Source organism: Lissotriton helveticus, chromosome 3_2 (genome assembly GCF_964261635.1).
Source record: "Lissotriton helveticus chromosome 3_2, aLisHel1.1, whole genome shotgun sequence".
Lineage (NCBI taxonomy): Eukaryota > Metazoa > Chordata > Amphibia > Caudata > Salamandridae > Lissotriton > Lissotriton helveticus.
The window spans coordinates 93,796,201-93,820,847 of NC_136062.1; positions in this window are offsets into that span (position 1 = coordinate 93,796,201).

The following is a 24,647-nucleotide window of genomic DNA, read 5'->3' on the forward strand; positions in this document are numbered from 1 at the left end:
AAAAGGTTGGAGACCACTGGACTAAACTGTGTGAATATCTGTATCACTTTGTCAGTTGTTGTGTAAACTGATTCTACAGTTGGTTACTAGCTATGTGAAAGTCTATATTAGTTATTGATTAGTTAACTGAGTATTTGTATGGGAGTGTGAAAGTGTGTGTGGTTCGGTGGGGGGTGTGTGACTGTCCAAAGATGTGTGAATAGTTGATTCAGTAGATATATGAAGTTAAAACTACATGTTCTAACAGTTTGGGTGAGTGAATCTCTTTATGGGTGTGGTGATGAGCAAATATATTTCTCAATGGTACATGTCCAACAAACTAGAAAAATAAAAGGCAATGTATGTGTCAGTTGTTGTATATAAATAAGTATACATAAGACTCAATGATTGTGTGAGTGACTGTATGGATAACTGTATACTTGTAATAATGATTTTATAATTCACTAAGTATGACTTACTATCTAAATGAATAGATGAAGTGGTGTTTGTATAAGTGTTTTGCTAAGTAAATATGTAAGTATGATCCATTGTTTGCATAAGTGAGTAGGATGACTTCATATGTGAATAGGATTTGTGCTGTTGTTTAATGTCGATATAGGTGTATAAGTATTTTTGAAAGTGTTCTCTTGTTCATCGACAGCATGTATGAGTGAATCTGCAGGTAAGTGATTAGATGTGTGTATACATCTATGAATCACTGAGTGGATTTTTAGATACTTGTATTGCTGTGACAATGGATTCAAATATGATACTCTGTATTTTACAAAGAGTGATGAAAACTTTTAATAGTGTATGAAAAGGTGTATGTGATTGTCACTTGGATGATGTCATCAGTGATGTCATTTGAGAGGTCATCAGTGATGTCACTGACCATGTCATGAATGATCTAATATGTGACATCAACAGCAGTGGATTGCGGGTGCACAAAATATAGTTCGTACAACTAACTATATAGGAGCAATTTCAATAGTTTTGTATGAGTGAAATGTCCAGCTAACTATAACACCCCTAAAACTTATAGTTTTTTGAGTGAATTTCAAAGGTTGTTAAAAGGCTAATTCCTAACTATATAAGGCCTGAAACCTATGGTTTTGTCAGTGAATTTCAAAGGTTTTTTAAATGCTAATTCCTAACTATATAAGGCATGAAACCTATGGTTTTTTCAGTGAATTTGCTAGGTTTTTTAAATGCTAATTCCTAACTATATAAGGCCTGAAACCTATGTTTTTTTCAGTGAATTTGCAAGGTTTTTTAAATGCTAATTCCTAACTATATAGGGCCTAAAACCTATGTTTTTTTCAGTGAATTTGTAAGGTTTTTTAAATGCTAATTCCTAACTATGGGGCCGATTAGGATGGCGGACGGACCTGCATCCTTCCGCCACGCCAGAGGTGGAGGGACCGTCCGCAGGGGCAGTGGCGGTCCCTCCGTGCAAATTAGGATGTGACCGCCAGTGTATGTTTAACATTGCGGCGGGTGCTGCTTGAAACTGCATGTTTTCCATTTACATGCACAAAGCGGCAGGCACCGCGCGGTGCCTGCCGCTTTGTGCATGTTAATGTTGGGAGGTACCATAGGTAACCCCCATGTGCACCCCCCACCCCCGACACCCTGGGGGCCCGCAACGGGCCCCCAAACACCAATGTCCACATGCTTTTCCATGGCGGAAAAGCCGCCGCGGTAAAGCATGTGTCCATGCACATCCTAATTTGGCTGACGGTGTCTTGCAGACACCGTCACCAAATAGCCCTACACACCCCGCGGATCAGCAGCGGACGGACCAGCTGTCCGCCACTGGTCTCACCGCAGTCCCACCGCCATCCTAATCTGACGGTGGGTGTTGTCTGTGGCCGCGGCGGTTAATCTGCATCCTCCAGGCCGGCGGTGGCTTCCGCCGGCCCGGGGGATGCGGATTAACCGCCATCCTAATTGGCCCCAAAATAAGGCCTGAAACCTATGGTTTTTTAAGTGAATTTCAAGGTTTTTTAAATGCTAATTCCTAACTATATAAGGCCTGAATCCTATGGTTTTTTCATTGAATTTCGAAGGTTTTTTAAATGTATTAATTGTTATTCTTTTTATACTGATTTACTACATTTTAGCAGGCAGGTGTTCAGAGGGCACGCCCCCTTTATACAGCGTTCTGCAGCACAACCCCTGGCGCATTTGCAGAGGAGGAACTAATTCCCCTTGCTTACTGGGGGTCACTGGGGGCAACTAGCCCACCAGGAGCCTCTAGTATAAGCCAGGGAGCTGCATTACAGAGAGGTGTAATGAGGCCACACCCTTTTTTACACCTCTCTGCAACGCAGCCCCCGGGTGTGTTTGCAGAATAGGAACTAATTCCCCTTGCATACTGGGGGTCCCTGGGGACCAAGTAGCCCACCAGGAGCCTCCAGTATGTGCCAAGGGGCTGTGTTGCTTTGCCCTGGGGGCGGCGGTCCCCGGGGCAGTGTGGGGGGATTGTGGACCCCCCACACTTCTTTATCACTATGCTGCCGCGATTTGGTCCCCGGGGGGTAATTTTTGAAAAAACAGACCAGGTATAAAAAAATAAAATTGGGCCTTTTTTTTCCTTGTGGGACCACCTGGGCGGTCGCCAGTAGGTATATATAGTTTGGATTTTTTCTCTATGGGATTTTTGAAAATTCTATGTCTAATAACTTTGGCGTTTGTGGACGGAATTGGCTGAAATTTTCAGGAAAATGGAACATTTTGTTTCTGAGCAGCCCCTGAAAATTTGGGGGGGGGTCGTCAAGGGGGGGCCGAGAAAAAAGGGGGGTCCCAAAACGTGTTTTTGCCATGCAATTTTCCATAGGGCGGTTGGCCTCACTTTTAGCTCGAACGGCTGAATGGATTTCCACGAAACTTGGCAAAATTGTAGATATTGTTTGCCCGATGTGCCTTTGCTAGGTCTCAAGCTATGTGGTCCTGTGAATTTTGAGTAAATTAGGTTTAAAAAAAGATATATATCTAGAGCCGCGCCCGGTACGGGTACCGGGGAGCGCTTCGGGCGCGCCACGCGACTTGCGCATGGCAAGCTGATTGGTTCTCGGGTGTCTGTAAACATTCGAAACAGTCCGCAGCGGCCGGCATCTTGTGTCTCGGTAGGATTGAGACACAAGAGGTGGCAAAAAACAAAGGGGGCAAATGAGCAAAAGGGGGCAGGGTACACCCCCCTGACCCCCTAGTTTTGATGTGGGGGCCATAAAAGGCTCCCGCGGGTAAAAAAAAAAATAAAAAAAAAAAACGATTTTCGCGGGGGCGAGCGCCCAGTACGCGCACCGGGGAGCTTACGGGGGAGCGTACCAGGAGATAAAAAATGACAGACTTTTTTGGAAAAAAAAATAGCATTTTTTTTATAAATTGGAGGTAGTTCTGAAAAGAACTTTTTTTTTATTTTGTTGTTTTATATATTTTTGTTGTTTTTGTTGTTTTATATTTTTTTAGACTTTTTTAAACAATTTTATATTTTTTTGGGATTTTTGTCAAGGGAAAAACAAAAACAGGGATTCCAAAACTGCTCAACAGGAGCAAAAAAATTTGAAAATTTAGGGACTGGCAGAGCAGCGGTGTTGCTGTTTCTTTAGGGCAATGAGTTCAACACTCTGCTCCCCATAGCAGAGCAGTTCGTCACACTCCGTGCACAGAAATTTGATGCCTGCAAACACCGGCTGAATGTTAGGGACCATTCTTCCACGGGGTGGTCCCAAAGGTGTTGCTCCACCAGTGGAGGTGCTGCCGCCATCTGTGGGTACATTCCGTGCCAGCTCTCTGACACTCTCCCGGGCAAAGTTGTTAGGGTGTCTTCTTTTCACATGCCTGATTAAATTAGCATTTCCAAAACTATATTTTTTCAGAGGATTGCCTCTGGATAAACTACTCCCACATATTTTGCAGGTTACTTTGGGAGCGTTGACTTTTTTTTGTCCTTCAGGGATGTCATAAAATTTCCAGATGAAATGGGGTTTTTTCTTCTGCTGAGGAGGGTCCTCATCTAAAAATCCCTCTGAATCACTGCTGGATGACTCTCTTGCAGCCATTGCTGTAGATCAGAAAAGTAGGAGATAAACACAGTACACAGAACAGCTCTTGCTCTCTCCAAGTACAAAGCAATAGTGAGAGAAATGGGTGGGTTTCACCCAATTTGGAAAAAAAAAAGTTCTGAACCAATGAAAAAGTGTTATTTTAAAGTCACATGGTTTGACGCGCTTACGCTACGCGCCCCGGGGCGCGTCCCGGGGCGTGTATCGTAAGCGCATCGGGTCGCTTACGTTGCGCGATCGTATGCGCTTCCGGGTGCGCTTACGCGGTGCGTCATAAGACGCATCTCGCGGCTACGCGATACGTGTCTTATGACGCAAGGCGTGGCGGCTACGCAATACGTCACGATGTTGTTTTCGTTCGCGGCAATAGCGCTATCGGGACGCTCATCAGTACGCGCCCCGGGGCGCGCCGCAAGATTGCGCTTACCCGTGCGTTCACCTGTCCGCGCCCCGGGAGCGCACCAAAAAGAATTTTAAAAAAAATGACAGAATTATAAAATATAAAATTCGATTAAAAATGTATTATTTTTATAAAGATTTGCTATTAAAAAACCTATGAAATTCACTGAAAAAACCATAGGTTATAGACCATATATAGTTAGGAATAAGCATTTACAAAACCTTGAAAATTCACTGAAAAAACCATAGGTTATAGACCATATATAGTTAGGAATTAGCATTTACAAAACCTTATTTTACTCACACAAAACCATTGAAATTCCATATATAGTTAGTTGCACTAACTATATATCGCGCACCCGCAATCCACTGCTGATGATGTCACATATTACATCATTCATGACATGGTCAGTGACATCACTGATGACATCACTGATGACATCTCAAATGACATCACTGATGACATCACTGATGACATCTCATTTGACATTACTGATCACATCACTGATGACATCATTCATGTGATGATACGATGAACCTCTTCAGACTCTAATATAACCTTAGATACACTCAGTGTAAACAGACACTCACAGACTGTCACTCATCCATGGAGTTACTCACACACCTAGTCAGTCTTGCAAAGAATCAATCACACCTCCATTTCCTCAACTATATAGTTATACACACCTTACTTATTGAAACATATAATAACACATATTTACTCTGTTATACAATCCCTGATACAAGTTCACAATAATCCATACAGCCACTCACACATTCACTGGCTCTTATGCACAGTTATTTATATATGTCAACTATCACATGTACTGTGTTTTACATATGTACTTACTTTGACATGTAGCACTGAGATATCCATTCACTCACCAATACACTCATGCACACAGTCAACCGCCCATACAGCTGTTCCCACATGCACTTTTGAACCCATACATCTAGTGAATCAACTGCTCACACATCTATGCACAGAGTCATACACCTCCCAGACACCCACACACACACTCAGTCTCCCATACAAATACTTGGCCAACTAATCAATAACCCATATAGTTAGTCATATAGCTAATGATCAACACATGCATCAGATTACAAAACAACAGACACAATGATGCACAATTTAAAACAGTTTAGTCACTAACCCATGCACTCAGTGAGACACATTTAATCACTCACTTATACAGTCAGTCATGCACCTACTAAATCCTTCATCCAGACACTTATACATCCACTCATTCTTCAATATGTAAGACATATTTTAACTTTACAGAAACATACAGTCACTGGATGTTGTCATCAGTGATGTCATCAGTGATGTCATTTGAGATGTCATCAGTGATGTCATCAGTGATGTCACTGACCATGTCATGAATGATGTAATATGTGACATCATCAGCAGTGGATTGCGGGTGCGCAATATATAGTTAGTGCAACTAACTATATATGGAATTTCAATGGTTTTGGGTGAGTAAAATAAGGTTTTGTAAATGCTAATTCCTAACTATGGGCCTCATTATGATTGCGGATAATCCGCATACTCCGGGCCGGCGGAAGCCACCGCCGGCCGGAGTATGCGGATTATCCGCCGCAGTGCAATAGAAGACCCACCGCCAGATCAGGATGGCGGTGGGAGTGCGGTTGGACCAGCGGCGGACGGCAGGTCCGTCCGCCGCTGATCCGCGGTGTGAGAAGGGCAATTTGGTGACGGTGTCTGCAAGACACCGTCAGCCAAATTAGGATTTACACGAACACATGCTTTTCCGCGGCGGCTTTTCCGCCATGGAAAAGCATGTGGACTTTGGCTTTTGGGGGCCCGTTGCGGGCCCCCAGGGTGTCGGGGGGTGGGCGGTGCACATGGGGGGTACCTATGGTACCCCCCAACATTTACATGCACAAAGCAGCAGGCACCGCGCGGTGCCTGCCGCTTTGTGCATGTAAATGTAACACATGCAGTTTTAACATTACGGCGGCTGCTGCTTCAAGCAGCACCCGCCGCAATGTTAAAACATACAGGATGTGACCGCCAGGGTGGCGGTCACATCCTAATTAGCACGGAGGGACCGCCGCTGCCCCTGCGGACGGTCCCTCCATCTCTGGGGTGGCGTCCGCCATCCTAATCGGCCCCTATATATGGTCTATAACCTATGGTTTTTTCAGTGAATATATATATATATATACATACATATATAAACATATATAATCTGCATATCTATATAAATACAAATATAAATGCATGCATACATATACATATATGCATACATATGCATGTTATTTACATGAAAGTTTGAAAAACACTATTAAAAGCAAAGCTAAAAAGCCACCTCATTACAAACAGAATGGCTTTAACTTAAACGAGGGCGAGATCTATTGCATTTTCAATGCTTGTTTACTTTGGTTCCATTAAGAAGGCATTCAGATGTGTCACACATTTGCCATAAATTCTGAATGTTAGCACTCTAGTTGTTCATTATATCACTGTAGTAAAGCTACTGCTCACCAGGGAAGTCTGCTGCTGGTATTCAAAGTGCATGTTTCAGTCTGCATGTCAGAATTTTTTTTAATGAAATAGAAGAGGATTTGAGAAGTCACTCAAAATGTGCCCTAATTTTTCTTTCTGAAGCACTAATCATACTTTCTATGGCAAAATGAACCACCTCATTTTGTTCCTTTTTAAAATAAATGTTTTAAGAGTTACCACTTCATTCCAATCAAGATGGCTTCTGGTGTACTATACTTTTGTCATAAGTAAGACTGTTAGCGCTCTAGTTGTTCTTTAGAACACTCTGGGACATTCTGTCATTGGGCTATACTTGGGCTACATCTGGGTGCTATTTTGGCTACATTTGGGCTCTTTTGTCTCTGGTGGCCATCTTGGGAGACTGCATGTCAGAATTTTTTAATGAAATAGAAGAGGATTTGAGAAGTCACTCACAATGTGCCCTAATTTTTCTTTCTGAAGCACTAACCATACCGTCTATGGGAAAATGAACCCCTTCATTTTGTTCCTTTTTAAATTAAATGTTTTCAGACTTACCACTTCATTCCAATCAAGATGGCTTCTGGTGTGCCATACTTTTGTCATAAGTAAGACTGTTAGCGCTCTAGTTGTTCTTTAGAACACTCTGGGACATTCTGTCATTGGGCTATACTTGGGCTACATCTGGGTGATATTTGGGCTACATTTGGGCTCTTTTATCTCTGGTGGCCATCTTGGGAGACTGCATGTCAGAATTTTTTCATGAAATAGAAGAGGATTTGAGAAGTCACTCAAAATGTGCCCCTTTTTTTCTTTCTGCAGCACTAATCATACTTTCTATGGCAAAATATACCCCCTCATTTTGTTCCTTTTTAAATTAAATGTTTTGAGAGTTACCACTTTATACCAATCAAGATGGCTTTAGGTGTGCCATACCTTTGTAATAAGTAGGACTGTCAGCGCTATAGTTGTTCTTTAGAACACTCTGGGAAGCTGCAGTAGAACACAAAGGAATCAACTGACAGTCTCTGTCCTTGTTGGATGTACATGTTTTACTGAGAATGTCAGACTTCATTCTCACATGACTGAGAAAGATAATGTGAATTTACAGAAAATATGCTTTCAGTTTAGCTTATAGATCCCCTTCCAAGCCACTGTAGGAAAAGCATGAGATCATACTTTTCTTTCAAACATGATTCATGATATCCCAGCAGAAGGCTTTTTCACATAGTAAAATCACCTTAGCACACACCACAATTCCTAAAATGAGTATGGTACCATCAACAAATGATTTATAATGTAACTAAAGTCCTAAAACCTTCTATTAACTGCAATGCTTTTTAATGAGGTGTTATCATGTATATTGGTCCCAAGATGGCTGCCAACACTTTTTGGATGAAGTGCTGACAGCCAATAAGATCTCACGATGAGATGTGTGGTTAGGCTCCGCCCAGATATCTAAATTTTTTTGAAGTTAATTTTCGTAAAAGCCACTGGAGCAATTTTCACCAAATATAGAAAAGGCACTTCTGCGTACCAGTCCCTACAATTTTGCAAAGTTTGGTGTAATTCCATTCAGCGATTCAGGCTGTAGCCTTGTCTCTTCGTCCTATGGAAATTAACATGGAGAAAACATGTTTTGGGACCACTCTTTTTTCTCGGCCCCCGCATGACGAATCCCCCTGAAACTTCCAGGGAAGAAGCGGAGCGGAGCTAGCCTACATTCTGGAAAATTACACACAAATTTCTCCACTGGCGCCAAAGTAATTCCCAATAGAATGTTGCGGATTTCCTATGGTAGCTAGGTCCTAACTACATATACCTACTGGCTATCGCCAGTAGGAACGTTTTGTAAATGACAATTTTTAAATGTATTAATTGTCATATATTTTTTTATACTGATTTACAAAAATTTTTAACTATTTATTTTTAGATATTTTATTTTTTAAATTACATTGTAATTATATTATACATTACATTACAAAATATACTTTCTCAGAATGAATTACTTTAGTGTAAATACTTTGCAAATATGCTATAGACTTTTAAGTACAGTAGTTACAGTTGTTGCAATGGGCAACACAATTTCAAACAATGCAACATTGACCTCAAAGTGTTTTTCGAGTTAAATGCAATTAGTTACTTTATGGATTACTTTTCTAACCACAGGAATAGATCCTAGATTCAGTCCTTGGATATCTCCTGTAAACGGTTGAGTAAAAGTGTTTTAGTTACAGTAGTGATTTTTAAGGAATATTATTGTATTTTAAAAGTTGACACTTCGAAAAATGTTCACATAGAATCACCAATGTTTTCCTATGGGAGGAAATTCACTTAGCAGGTAAGTAGTGTTATCATTAGTTTTTCTTACTCAGTGGTGGATCCTGGTTCCAGCACTGGTGCATCTACTGTAAACAGTTGAAAGAATGTGTTTAAGTCATGCAGGCGATTTTTAAGGAATATATTTAGTTTGTGAAAATAGACACAGAAACTTTTCTGGGGAAAACCAGACAATGGATTCCTATGGGAGGAAATACAAGTTACTGTAAGTACAGTTAGAATTACTTTTCAGGATCAGTACTGGGCTCAAAGATGCAGCACTGAGGTCTCTTCTGATAACAGGTGAGTAAATCGGAATTGTAGTTCGGCTGATTTTAGAGGAATTTTATTAAGTTCCAAAACTCCACACTTCGAAGAAATTCAAGTTACTGGTAAGTACGGTTAAAATTACTTTTCAGGATCAGTACTGGGCTGAAAGATGCAGCACAGAGGTCTCTTCTGATAACAGGTGAGTAAATCAGAGTTTGTAGTTCGGCTGATTTTAGAGGAATTTTTTTAAGTTCCAAAACGCCACACTTAGAAGAATTTCCAGGTGAAACCAGTCAATGTTAGCCTATGGAAGGAAAGTCAAGTTACTGTAAATATGGTTAGAATTACTTTTCAAGATCAGTAGTGGGCTGAAAGATGCAGCACTGAGGTCTCTCCTGATAACAGGTGAGTAAATTGGAATTCGTAGTTCGCCTGATTTTAGAGGAATATTTTGCTCAATAGTGAAGGAAGGGGGCGGGGCCTGAGGTGACATGTGTGCAAACACGCCCTGTGGTGCCTTTTAAGTTGGGGAATTCATTCCTCTTCAATCCTGAGGACCCCTGTGGGCCAACTAGCCCACCAGGTACCTCCAGTATGCGCCAGGGAGCTGTGTTGCAGAGAGGTGTTCAGAGGCAACGCCCCCTTTTAAAATCACTCTGCAACGCAGTTCCGTGGTGCTTAATAGAAGTACCTGGTGGGCTAGTTGGCCCTTAGGGGACCTCTGGATTGAAGAGGAATTAATTCCCGAACCTAAAATGTGCCACAGGGCATGTTTGCACACATATCACCTCAAGCCCCGCCCCCTACCTTCACCACTGTGCAAACACGCCCCGTAGCACGTTCTTAGTTGGGGGATTAAGTCCCCTTGAATACTGGGGATTCCAGGGGGCCAACTAGCCCACCAGGAACCTCCTGTATATTCCAGGGGGCTGTGTTGCAGAGAGGTGTAAAAAGGGACGTGGCCTCATTACACCTCTCTGCAATGCAGCCCCCTGGCGCATTTGCAGAGGGGAACTAATTTCCCTTGAATACTGGGGGTCCCTGGGGGCCAACTAGCCCACCAGGAACCTCAACTATGCGCCAGGGAACTTTCAGGGAAGGAGCGGAGCGGAGCAGGCCATTTTCTTTGAGAATTTTGCGTGTATTGGTCGACCGGCGCCAAAGTTATTCCAAATAGAATTTTGCGGATTTCCTATGGAAACTAGGTCCTAACTATATCTACCTACTGGCGACCGCCAGTAGGTAATATATATAGATATATATATTTCAAGGTTTTGTAAATGCTAATTCCTAACTATATATGGTCTATAACCTATGGTTTTTTCAGTGCATTTCATAGGTTTTTTAATAGCAAATCTTTATAAAAATAATACATTTTAAATCGAATTTTATATTTTATAATTTTTTTATTTATTTTTAATATTATTTTTGGTGCGCTCCCGGGGCGCGGACAGGTGAACGCACGGGTAAGCGCAATCTTGCGGCGTGCCCCGGGGCGCGTACTGATGCGCGTCCCGGAAGCGCTATTGCCGCGAATGAAAACAACATCGTGACGTATCGCGTAGCCGCCACGCCTTGCGTCATAAGACACGTATCGCGTAGCCGCGAGATGCGTCTTATGACGCACCGCGTAAGCGCACCCGGAAGCGCATACGATCGCGCAACGTAAGCGCCCCGATGCGCTTACGATACACGCCCGGGACGCGCCCCGGGGCGCGTAGCGTAAGCGCGTCAAACCATGTGACTTTAAAATAACACTTTTCATTGGTTCAGAACTTTTTTTTTTCCAAATTGTGTGAAACCCACCCATTTCTCTCACTATTGCTTTGTACTTGGAGAGAGCAAGAGCTGTTCTGTCTACTCTATCTCCTACTTTTCTGATCTCCAGCAATGGCTGCAAGAGAGTCATCCAGCAGTGATTCAGATGGATTTTTAGATGAGGACCCTCCTCAGCAAAAGAAAAAAACCCATTTCATCTGGAAATTTTACGACATCCCTGAAGGACAGAAAAAAGTCAACGCTCCCAAAGTAACCTGCAAAATATGTGGGAGTAGTTTATCCAGAGGCAATCCTCTCTAAAAATATAGTTTTGGGAATGTGAAAAGAAGACACCCTAACAACTTTGCCAGGGAGAGTGTCAGAGAGCTGGCACGGAATGTACCCACAGATGGCGGCAGCACCTCCACTGGTGGAGCAACACCTTCGGGACCACCCCATGGAAGAATGGTCCCTAACATTCAGCCGGTGTTTGCAGGCATCAAATTTTTGTGCACGGAGTGTGACGAACTGCTCTGCTATGAGGAGCAGAGTGTTGAACTCATTGCCCTAAAGAAACAGCAACACCGCTGCTCTTCCAGTCCCTAAATTTTCAATTTTTTTTGCTCCTGTTGAGCAGTTTTGGAATCCTTGTTTTTGTTTTTCCCTTGACCAAAATCCCAAAAAAATATAAAATTGTTTTAAAAAGTCTAAAAAAAATATAAAACAACAAAAACAAAAAAACAAAATATAAAACAACAAAATCAAAAAAAAAGTTCTTTTCAGAACTACCTCCAATTTATAAAAAGAAGCTTTTTTTTTTTTTTTTAAAAGTCTGTCATTTTTTATCTCTATGGTACGCTCCCCCGTACGCTCCCCGGTGCGCATACCGGGCGCTCAACGCCGCGAAAATCGAAATTTTGTAAAAAAAAAATTTCACTTGCGGGAGCCTTTTATGGCCCCCACATCAAAAGTAGGGGGTCAGGGGGGTGTACCCTTCCCCCTTTTGCTCATTTCCCCCCTTTGATTCTTGCCACCTCTTGTGTCTCAATCCTACCGAGACACAAGATGGTGGCCGCTGCGGACTGTTTCGAATGTTTACAGACACCCGAGAACCAATCAGCTTGCCGTGCGCAAGTCGCGTGGCGCGCCTGGAGCGCTCCCCGGCACGCGTACCGGGCACGGCTCTAGATATATATCTTTTTTTAAACCTAATTTACTCAAAATTCACAGGACCACATATCTTGAGACCTAGCAAAGGCACATCGGGCATTCAATATCTATAATTTTGCCAAGTTTCGTGGAAATCCATTCAGCCGTTCGAGCTAAAAGTGAGGCCAACCGCCCTATGGAAAATTGCATGGCAAAAACAAGTTTTGGGACCCCCCTTTTTTCTCAGCCCCCCCTTGACGACCCCCCCCAAATTTTCAGGGGCTGCTCAGAAACAAAATGTTCCATTTTCCTGAAAATTTCAGCCAATTCCGTCCACAAACGCCAAAGTTATTAGACATAGAATTTTCAAAAATCCCATAGAGAAAAAATCCTAACTATATATACCTACTGGCGACCGCCAGTAGGTAATATATCGATATATATATCTATATATATTACCTACTATATATAATATATATAGATATATATATCTATATATCTATATATATATTACCTACTGGCGGTCACCAGTAGGTAGTTATAGTTAGGACCTAGTATCCATAGGAAATCCGCAACATTCTATTGGGAATAACTTTGACGCCGGTGGACGAATCTTCGTGAATTTCTCAAAGAAGATGGCCCGCTCTGCTCTGCTCCTTTCCTGAAAGTTTGGGGGGGGATTCGTCTAGCGGGGGCCGAGATAAAAGGGGGGTCCCAAAACGTGTTTTCCCCATGTTAATTTCCATAGGGCGGTTGGACTCACTTTTAGCCCGAACGGCTGAATGGATTTCCACCAAACTTGGCAAAATTGTAGGGACTGGTAGCCCGATGTGCCTTTGCTATGTCTCAAGATATGTGCTCCAGTGGATTTTGAGTAATTTAGGTTCAAAAAAATATATATATCTATAAGCGCGCCCCGGTACGCTCACCGGGGCGCGTACCAGCGCGCTACGCAAGTTCGCGAGCGGAAAGCTGATTGGCTCTCGGGTGTCTGTCAACATTCCAAACAGTCCGGAGCGGCCGCCATCTTGTGTCTGGGTAGGATCGAGACACAAGAGGTGGCAAAAACAAAGGGGGTAATGACCAAACGGGGGCAGGGTAGACCCCGCTGGCCCCATAGGTTTAATGTGGGGGCCATAAAAGGGCTTCGCGGGGCAAAAAAAACCTGTTTTTATCGATTTTCGCGGGGGGAGCACCCGGTATGCGCACCGGGGAGCGTACCGGGGAGCGCACCATGGGGACAACCAAGTGAAACAGTAAAATAATAATTTAAAGTGCTTAGAGGTAGAGTAGCTCTGAATAGAGTTGTTGTGTTGTGTGGGTGATTTAAGTAACAACATGTAGGTACCAATGCAGAGTCTTAAATTCAATGTACACCGTCTCCTCTGTAGATAATCTGCATGCTGTTACAGAAGTTATTGTGGTATATGGAATCCATACCATAGTCTGTCAGGAAAGCACAAAAAAGTTGCACAGTATACTATAAGTCTCATTTTATATTATAATCATTTTGGTACTATTTCATGAATTACATATAAAAATGAATAATGTCTCGAACAATTTTTAATTATTAAATATAAATTTATTGTTCTGATTTTTCAAAACTTAAAAGAACTTCCAACATTAGATCATCTGGAATCTCCTCATTTTGATTCCATGATTATATGCTTTCAACACAGTCAATTATTTCTTTGTCAAGAGATTGATCCATAAATTCCAAGTCATCAATATCTTCCTCAGGATTTTTCTCAACCACAATTTCGAAAGAAATATTAATTGTGTCTTGTTTTCCTTCCATTTTCTTGCTGTAAATTGCATAAAAAATAACTATATCAGTAGAGTTAGGGCACTGTTGGGTTTAAGTTCAGACAGGTACTTCTGAGTTTTTAACAGTGAAGTTATCTTTGGGCAGTGTATGGTATCAGGCAGGAAGTAGAAATATAAAAAAGTGCATGTGATGAAGCCTAAGTAAATTCATAATTATAGCAGAGAAGCCTAACTCAATCCATAACTATAACAGAGAAGCCTATCTCAATCTATAACTATAACAGAGGGACAGTAAATAACTATCAGAAAACGTTTTTACAAATTAACTTAAAGTGCCCCTTACAAATTAACAACTTACTCTACAGAAAGCTGTTGACGTTTTATGAGAATATCCTTTAAAGATGTACCTGAGGTAGTTGTAGTCAAAATGGCCGTGTTTCCCTCTCATTTTTCATTTATATTCATGTACATAACCAATCAAATGTCAGGAAATAAAAGTAGAAAATGAAAGTAACATTTTAATTGGTTGTAAATTCTAACACTTTATATGTGTTTTTGTCATGTAATTTACCTCAGGATATTTAGACAGGGCTACAGCCCAAATGGCTCAATGGAATTCCACCAAATTTGGGAAAATGGTAGGGACTGGTATGTAGTAGGGCCTATTCTATATTTGGTGAAAGTCTCTCCCGTGGTTTTTATGTAAATTAACTTTCAAAATTTTTTGGGAGCGCTTACCGGTGCGCGCCCTGGTACGCGCACCGGCAGCGCTACAGGAGTCCTCCATCTTGTGTTTCGGAAGAATTGAGACACAAGATGGAGGATAAACAACGTTGGGAATGGGTAAAAGGGGACACGGTAGACACTCCCTGACCCCCTAGGTTTTCTGAGGGGGGCTTAGGAGGCCCATATAGGCCACCCAATTTTTTTTTTCGCGGGGTGAGCGCCCGGTACGCGCACCGGGAAGCGTACCGGGGAGCGAACCGGAAAGCGTACCGGGGAGCGTACTTTGGTGAAAAACAGTGAAAAAAGTTAGAGTAAAGTAATCATTTTGAGTGATCAGAGGTAGGGTAGCCCTGAAAAGAGGTTTTGGGTTCTGTGGCTGATTTAGGTACCTACAAGTAGGTTCCAATGCACAGTCTTAAATTTATGAGGAATATTCTATTCCCCTCATCTGAGAAGTGCACACCATCTCCTCTGTGGATATCTTGCATGTTGTAACGCAAGTTATTGTTGTATATTGAACCCATTCCATAGTCTCTCATGTAAGCAGAAACAGATTTATTCACATGTTTCCGTGCTTTCTCAAATTGTGGACAAAATTGGTTGGACCACTTCCATTTCTGTCTTTGGCATATATTGGAATATACCAAGGCAGTTTGTGGAAAAAGTGTCATCAATTGCCCAAAGGTGTCCTTTAAAAGCATTTCCAGGCCTACCCCAGTGCCTAGGTCATTTCCACCACAGTGCAAAATTATGAGGTCAGGGTGTGGCAGAGGTTTTCACCAATGGTATCAATTGATGACATCTCAATCCTCTTTGGCCAATCCACTTGATGTCCACATTTGGTAAATCAAGGTTGTGAAAATTTCTGATAGCTGCATACCTTTGAGCCCAGTGGATGTAGCTATGTAAAATAATCCAGACAGAATACATGGTGAGAGGAGGTTCTGGTGCAGTCAGATGAAGTGTAGGAATGAAATGGCAGTTGGAACAGTAGGAGTTTGCAAAACAAAATGAGGAGTTTCAGTGCTCTTGAATCACAAGCAATGATTGGTGGATTCAGATAGTTGAAAACTGAAAGTTAGGGTGCAAGGTTCTGTTCTGTGAAAGAAGTAATTTGAATGGTTAAGAAAAAGTAATTTAAAGAAACATTGCACCGGATAAGCTGGTGTATTGAGAGGTCAAACATCCTTGCTGAGTTCATTTGCAACATTGTAGAATAAACTTTTAACCCTGAGAGCTCAGTGAGGAGGGAGTTGCTATGGTAACAGGTAGAAAGGGCTGAGGGGGTGAAGGGTGTTGGTTTGAAAATAGAGAGGGAAGAGTTTTAATTGGTTAACATGATGGATATGTGTGTAGAATTAGAGGTTTTCTGTACCATTCATGGTTGCAGTGCCTGGAGTGCATACCTTTTGCTCTGCTAAAGAAATATTGGTGTGTGTGTCTGACACTGTTCTCAATCTCCCAAAGCATTTTTAAAGGTGAGTAATGATTCATTTAATATAGATAGAGACTTGTATACTCTATGGAGAAGATTTGGAAGCAAAATGTGGTTTTTTAATGTTGCTTTGTGTCATGTTTTTTGATAATGCTTGGTAAAAAGTTTTTGCTGCATAGAGGAAATGTATTTTGTAAAATTGTGAAGTTTCAGTAGTGACATGGAATGCTTGTACATAGGACCTGTGCTGTGTTTCTTAAATGTGATGTGAAAAACGATTTAGGGGAAAATAAAAAGAGTTTACATTTTTGAGAAGGAATAAATAGTGTCTACATGATTAAAGAAATATATTTGAACCTTTCACAATGATGTCACCTGTGTTATCTCAGATTAGGAAGCACATTGAGCTTCTTTCTTTTTGGTTTGTGTCATGTTTTTTGATAATGCTTGGTATGAACATTTGCAAGATAGAGGATTTGTATTTTGTGAAATAGTGAGGTTTCAGTAGTGAAATTGAATGCTTGTACATAGGACCTGCGCTCTGTTTCTAAAATGTTATTTAAAAAACGATTTTGGGGCAAATCAATGGCTTTTATATTTTTGAGAAGGAATAAATAGTGTCTGCATGATTAAATACATATTATTGAACCTTTCACAATGATGTCACCTGTGTTACCTCAGATTAGGAAGCAGATTGAGCTTCTTTCTTGTTGGTTTGTGTCATGTTTTTTGATAATGCTTGGTATCAACATTTGCAAGAAAGAGGAATTGTATTTTGTGAAATAGTAAGGTTTCAGTAGTGACATTGAATGTTTGTACATAGGACCTGCGGTCTGCTTCTAAAATGTTATTTAAAAAACGATTTTGGGGCAAATGAATGGCTTTTACATTTTTGAGAAGGAATAAATAGTGTCTGTATGATTAAATAAATATATTTGAACCTTTCACAATCATGTCTCCTGTGTTACCTCAGATTAGGAAGCAGATTGAGCTTCTTTCTTGTTGGTTTGTGTCATGTTTTTTGATAACGCTTGGTATCAACATTTTCAAGACAGAGGAATTGTATTTTGTAAAATAGTAATGTTTCACTAGTGAAAATGAATGCTTGTACATAGGATCTGCGCACTGTTTCTTAAATGTTCTTTAAAAAACGATTTTGGAGCAAATTAATGGTTTTTACATTTTTGAGCAGGAATAAATAGTGTCTGCATGATTAAATAAATATATTTGAAGCTTTCACAATGATGTCACCTGTGTTTCCTCAAATTAGGAAGCAGATTGAGCTTTTTTCTTGTTGAATTGTGTCATGGCTTTCGATGATGCTTGGTAGCAATGTTTGCAAGATAGAGGAATTGTATTTTGTAAAATAGTAATGTTTCACTAGTGAAATGGAATGCTTGTACATAGGATCTGTGCACTGTTTCTTAAATGTTATTTAAAAAACAATTTTAGGGCAAATGAATGGCTTTTACATTTTTTAGAAGGAATAAATAGTGTCTGCATGATTAAATAAATATATTTGAAGGTTTCACAATGATGTCACCTGTGTTACCTCAGGTTAGGAAGCAGATTGAGCTTCTTTCTTGTTGGTTTGTGTAATGTTTTTTGATAATGCTTGGTATCAACATTTGCAAGGTAGAGGAATTGTATTTTGTAAAATAGTAATGTTTCACTACTGAAATGGAATGCTTGTACATAGGACGAGCGCTCTGTTTCTTAAATGTTATTGGAAAAACGATGTTGGGGCAAATTAATAGCTTTTACATTTTTTAGAAGGAATAAATAGTGTCTGCAAGATTAAATAGATGTATTTGAACCTTTCACAATCATGTCACCTGTGTTTCCTCAGATTAGGAAGTAGATTGTGCAAATGAGGTGAGGCATGTCCAGGGGTGCAGAAGAGGTGAGGCCTGTATCCAAGAGTGCAGTGGAGAGGACTCACCTCATCTGACACTTGGACAAGCCTCACCTCCTCCGTGCCCCCTGGTTATGCCTCAATCTATTGGGTATACTAGATGGTAACAGGGTGCAGATGAGGTGAGGCCTGTCCAGGGGTGTAGATGAGGCAAGGCCTGTCCTGGGGAGCAGAGGTGTTGAGGCCTGTGTCTAAGAGGGCAGTGGAATGGACTTCATGAAGCCTCTCCCTCACTGCACTCTTAGACACAGGCCTCACCTCCTTGCACCCCTGGACAGACCTCTCTCCCACTACACTCTTGAGCACTATCTAAGAGTGCAGTGGGGGAGAGGCTTTAGAAAGTCCATTCCACTGCCCTCTTAGACACAGGCCTCACCACCTCTCCTCCCCAGGACAGGCCTGACCTCATCTGTACTCCTGGTCAGGTCTCACCTCATCTGCATCCTGTTACCATCTAGTATACCCAATAGATTGAGGCCTGTCCAGGGGGCACGGAAGAGGTGAGTCCTGTCAACAGCACTCTTGGACACAGGACTTACCTCCTCTGCACCCCTGGACAGGCCTCACCTCATCTGCACAATCTGTTTACTAATCTGAGGAAATGTACTAATATATTTTTTTAATCATGCAGATACTATCTAATCCTTGTCAGTAATGTAAAACCAATTCATGTGCCCACATTTTTTTTAAATAACATTTACAAAACAGAGCACAGGTCATATGTATAAGCATTTCATTACACTACTGAAACTTCACTCATTTAGAAAATACAATTCCTTTATGCACCAACATTTGTTAACCAAGCATTATCAAAAATGTATTAGTCTCTATTATATTCTCTTCCTGACTTACTCTATTTTTCCACCTGTCCCCTTCTAACACCCTCTCTCTGACTTATTCCTTTTTACATCCTGACTCTGTGTTACACTTTCTTACACTCTCTCTTTGACTTACTTTCTCTTACACCCTGTCTCTAATTTATTCCCTCTCTCTCTTTTTTACAGCAATTTGTAAGTCATACTTTCTCTTACATCTTCTTACTGATTTACTCCGTCTTACAACCTTTCTCTTTGTAACATTCTCTCCCAAACTTACTCCCTATTATACCTTTTGTCTGTTTTACACCCTCTCTCCCTCTTTCTGACTTTTTTATTCTCTTCCTCTCTTCCTGTTACACCCTCTGTCTGACTTACTCCTTATTACATCCTCTCTCTGATTTACTTCCTCTTACACCCTCTCTCAAACTTGCTCTCTCTCTCTCCCTTTTACAGCCTCTCTCTGTTTTAGTTTCTTTTACATCCTCTCCCCTTCTAACACCCTCTCTCTGTCTTACATCCTCTTATACCCTTTCCCTGTCTTCCACCCTGTTACACCCTTTTTCTGACTTACTCCCTTTCTCCCTTTCTTTGACTTACTGCCTCTCCCTATTACATCCTTTCTCTGTCTTACAACATATTATACACTCTCTCTGTCTTACTCCTTCTCTATGTTTTACTCCCTCTACCTGTTTCTTTGTCTGACTCTCTCTGGCTCTTTGTGTTACTCCCTCTAGCTCTTTTTCTCTGTCTTACTCCTAGTTACATAGTTGCTGTGGTATAAACTTAGATATGTTGTAAACTAGTGTTTATATCGTTTACTTATTGTCATTGCTTTGTTGTTGGGTAATAGTGGTCTATAATGTGTTATTTTTTTTGTTTACCACAGATTGAAATCAAGATTTCAATAGTAAGGAAATATGCCCTCAAGGCAGAGGAGAAGGAAAGATGCCAAGCGGAAAAAATCAAAAACAGCAACGGAATTAAAGCACACCCCTATAACAAATACTTCAAAAAACACCAAAAAAGCTCCTGGTAAGACAACTAAGTCTTTTTTTCGGAACATATGTAGATCAAAAAAATGATAATGGAAATGTGAATATACAGAAGGAGAGAGCAAATTTGAAAAAGAAGGAGAGGCCCACCAAAAATGTTAATACTGGAGCAGGAGAGAACAGTATGTATAGGAATAGAAGGCAAAACCAATTTAGGGACATTCGTAGACGAATGTTTCGCAATAGGGTAGCTTTAAATTTGTTAAAAAATATTAAGAAAGGTAAACAGAGAGCTGCTTTTTACAAGAAAAAGAAAAGTGTAGAGAAGATTGTTGATCAGGCTTTTGAAGTTAAGAAAAAATTATTTATTTTAGTAATCAATAGAATTAGGATACTTAACAAGGCAATTGATGTTTTCAAATCAAACAGTAGATGCAAAAGAATAATTAATCGGACACATTTTTGTAAAGTTTTTTCTGGAGAATGGATGCATAGTTCAAGTTGTGAGCCATTTGCATGCAGTTGACACCAGTGGTCGAGCATATGAGGTGAAAGACGGTTGTCCGATTGAAAAAGAGAAACTTGTGTCTAGAGATGCAGAGGAGGTGTTAGCTGATGAAGTTTTAGGGAGACGTACTAAGGGTCCTGTGTACACTTGGAAGTGTAATAGTATTTGTAGTGTGAGACAGGATTTAATCGATTTGCTTCGTAATTTCTTACGGACATATAGAAAATGAAGATGTTGCAAGACTTAGATCCTTGCAGAGTGAGAGGAAACACAGGTTTTCATGGGCATTCACTGGCTTGTCTTTCTGGAAAAGTATGTCAGAGTGTTTTTCATCATTTTAGGATGTTAGCAGTGCATCATACTAAAATGAGGAAATTAGTGAGAATGTTGTATTATGCAAAAAGTCCAGCACTTAAGCTTAAACAGTTAAACAGTGCTCTTTTGCATGGAACTGAATTAGATGTGAAGAACATTTGTGAAAAAATTGAGTTAAGTTACTTTGGTGAAAAAGAGGACAGTGTAGAAATTGACACAGTAATAGAAGGTCATGTGGAAGACAATGTACAGATTTCAAGTACAGAAAAGTTTGACCAGGAAATTTCCAAGTTTAAGGTGAAATCAAGTGAAAGGCCAAATTTATGTTGTGTGTGTTGTCGACGAACTCATTATAAGGATCAGGCTAGATTAGTTGATTTATATGTAAAAAGAGAAAAGGTAAATAATAATGAGTGGAAGGATTTTGCAACTTATTTGTTGGGAGAAAATTGTTTTGATTTGGGTTCCGATCAACGTATTTGTAAATATTGTTATAATAAATTAAATGGAAACAGAATGCCTGCTAGAGCTGTTCATAATAATCTGGAGTTGGTAGACATTCCTTCTGAATTGATAGATTTAAATACCTATGAGTCTATTCTGATTCAATGTGTGCATCCTTTTCAGGCTATTGTTCGCATGGAACCTAAGATAGGGAAATTGCCTCCTTCAGATTTACAGAGAGGATTAGAGGGAAGAGTTGTTTATTTGCCTCTAGATTTCAAGAAAAATATTGATACAATTGGTGTAGAAAAAGTGGAAGAGGAACCTCTGGTTATTCTAGTTAATGGGGTTCCGACAAAGAGTAAGAAAATCTGGCAAGATTTAGTGGATGTTAGGAAAGTCAAAAAGGCAACGTTGTATGTGGTCAAAAACAATGAGTACTACAAACATGTATGTGTTGGAGCAGAGGAAACAGTTGCAGAAGAAGACAGTGATTGTTCAGCCGGCCAAATTGAAAAAGTTGATGTGTCTAGAAGTGAAGAAATATATGAACATTATACTGTTCATCCTTACATTCCAAAGAAGTAATGGGGAATGCAATTGACTTGTTTCAAATGAAAGCAGCAAAAGGAAGTCCCATTAGTGTATGGGAAGAACGTTTGGAAGCCCGTTGTTTTCCACAGTTATTTCCAACAGGTCAAGGTGGACGATATGACGATCAACCACTTCAAATTCCTGCATCTGAATACCGGACTTTAAGATTATATGCTGAAGATCCAAGGTTTCGTCAATGCATTCCGTATTTGTTTCATCTACTGTATGAAAGTGACTTGTCTGGGCTTTCTTATGCAGTGAACCATATACTAAAAAGTGGACCACATGTGCAAAATGTTTCGGCGAGGGACTTTATGGAGAAATTCAATCTGCAAAACAGTATTTTGGAATCTCAGCTAATCAATCTCATGGCATGGCAACGTGGTACAAACGAGTATTGGTTCCGTCGTCATGGGGAATTGAAATGTATGCTAGGAAACTTAGGAACTCCTACATGGTTCCTCACTCTTAGCTGTGCTGAGTATGCATGGGACGACTTACTTCAATTTCTACCAGAGGCAAACGCAAACATACAAAATATAGAATTCAAAACACCTGGAGAACTGTGTTCTTTGGATCCAGTGAATGTATGCAGATATTTCGATCATAGATTTGAAGCTATGATGTCTTTTATTACCAACAAAAAAATCCTCCCCTTGGAGAGGTTTTGGATTTCTTTTGGAGAAAGGAGTATCAAGCGAGAGGTGCTCCTCACATACATATGTTGTTGTGGATTAAAGATGCACCCAAATTTGGAACAGATTCAGATGAGACAGTGATGAGCTTCATTGAAGAGTATTCAACATGTGCTGTACCGAAAACTACCGAAGAAAACAGTTTAAGGCAACAAGCTTTACGCTTTCAATCCCATCGTTGTGGAAAGTAATGTCGTCGAAAATTCAGAAACAAGGACAAGTTCTACACAAAATGTCGTTTTGGGTTTCCACGACCAGTGATTTCTAAAGGAAGAGTAAATAATTTGATGTCTTCTCTGCGACATACTGTGACGAGGAAATCACCAAAAAATACATACAATTTAAAAAGAAACGAAGAGTTCAAGTACATCAACGACTACAACCCAGTGATTTTGTCCATGTGGAATGCTAACATAGATATTCAGTTCGTTGCTGACAACTCTATTGCTGTGGCTCGATATGTGACGTCTTACATCACAAAAAAAGAAAAGACAGAACTGAAGGAAATGTGGGAGGACATTTCACATGAAAAGAGTATAAGTAAAAAATTATACAGTTTCAGTCTGAAGATGTTGTCGCATCGAGAAATTGGAGCATATGAATGTTCTGATCGGTTATCATCAACAAGTCTCTATGTCAAATCTCGAACAATCATTTGGGCGAGTCTAGGTCTTGCTGCAACACGAAACCGAGTTTTGAAATCTGTACAAGAAATTGAGTATTTGGCGGAGAAAGAACCAGACAGTACAGATATTTTGAAGACAAACATGTTGGATACATACTATCCAAATAGAAGTAGTCATCTTGAGAACAGTTGTTTGTATGAAGTTCTGCAAAACTATAGTTATAAGAGGAACATCACAGAAGATATCAATAATGGAATATATGCTGTCATTGGGTGTGAAGGATGTGTAGTGAAGAGAAAAGGCCATTTGATTAATCATCGAAAATTGAGTTGCGAATCTCCAGACAAAAGGGAATTTTACTATTTAGCTCTTTTGCAACTCTTTAAGCCATGGCGTACATTAGAGGAACTAATTGGAGATTTTCTCTGTTACGAAGATTCTTTTAATGCAACCAAGGATACCATAGAATGTCCTGTTTTTCCAAATTATCTGCAAATGTAGAACGAAGAAATAGAGCAAGAAGCCACAATTGCTGTAGAGATTGCTAGAGACAGTTCTCAAGACAGTCAGAGTTCGACTTCATTGAGTCAGGATCCACTAGGAGGACCAATTATCCAAAATGAAGCTGCCACTGCCATGGATGAGGTGGAAAGAGCTATGGAACAAGCTCAAGAGGATGCAGTTAACTTAGAAGATTTGGTGAAACAACTAAACGTTGAGCAGAAACAGATACATGACGAAGTCACAGAACAGGTTGAACATGGATTCAGTCATGAGAAAAAACGAGTGCTCATGTACGTCATTTAAGCCTGTCCAACTGTACGTGAGTGGAGAAGCGGGAACTGGAAAAAGTTTTCTGATTAAAGCAATTGCAACTTATCTGCAGAAAAGGACTGAATCACCGCTGTCTTGTGTTGTTACCGCTCCAACTGGGCTGGCAGCACATAACATTAAAGGGATTACTTTACATCGTTTTTACTGATGCTACCAGTTGAGCATGATAATCAATTGCAATACCACAAGCTATCTGGAGATGCTTGTTCTGAAGTTTCCAGAGTCCTGAAGAAAATGAAACTTCTTATCATTGATGAAGTAAGCATGGTCTCAAATCTAATGCTTGCTATTGTGCATTTGAGAATGCAAGAAATCCTTAGAACAGAGTATGATGTGTTATTTGGAGGGAAACACATTATTGTTTTTGGAGATCTACTGCAGTTGACTCCAATGAAAGGACAACCAGTGTTTAAAATGCTCACGCATGAAGATACCAGGAAGTGCCTAGGAAGCATTGGAAACGTTAATATATGGTTAAATTTCAAATATGCAGAACTACTTCAAAATATGCGACAGGCAAAGGATGAAGATTATAAAAATATTCTA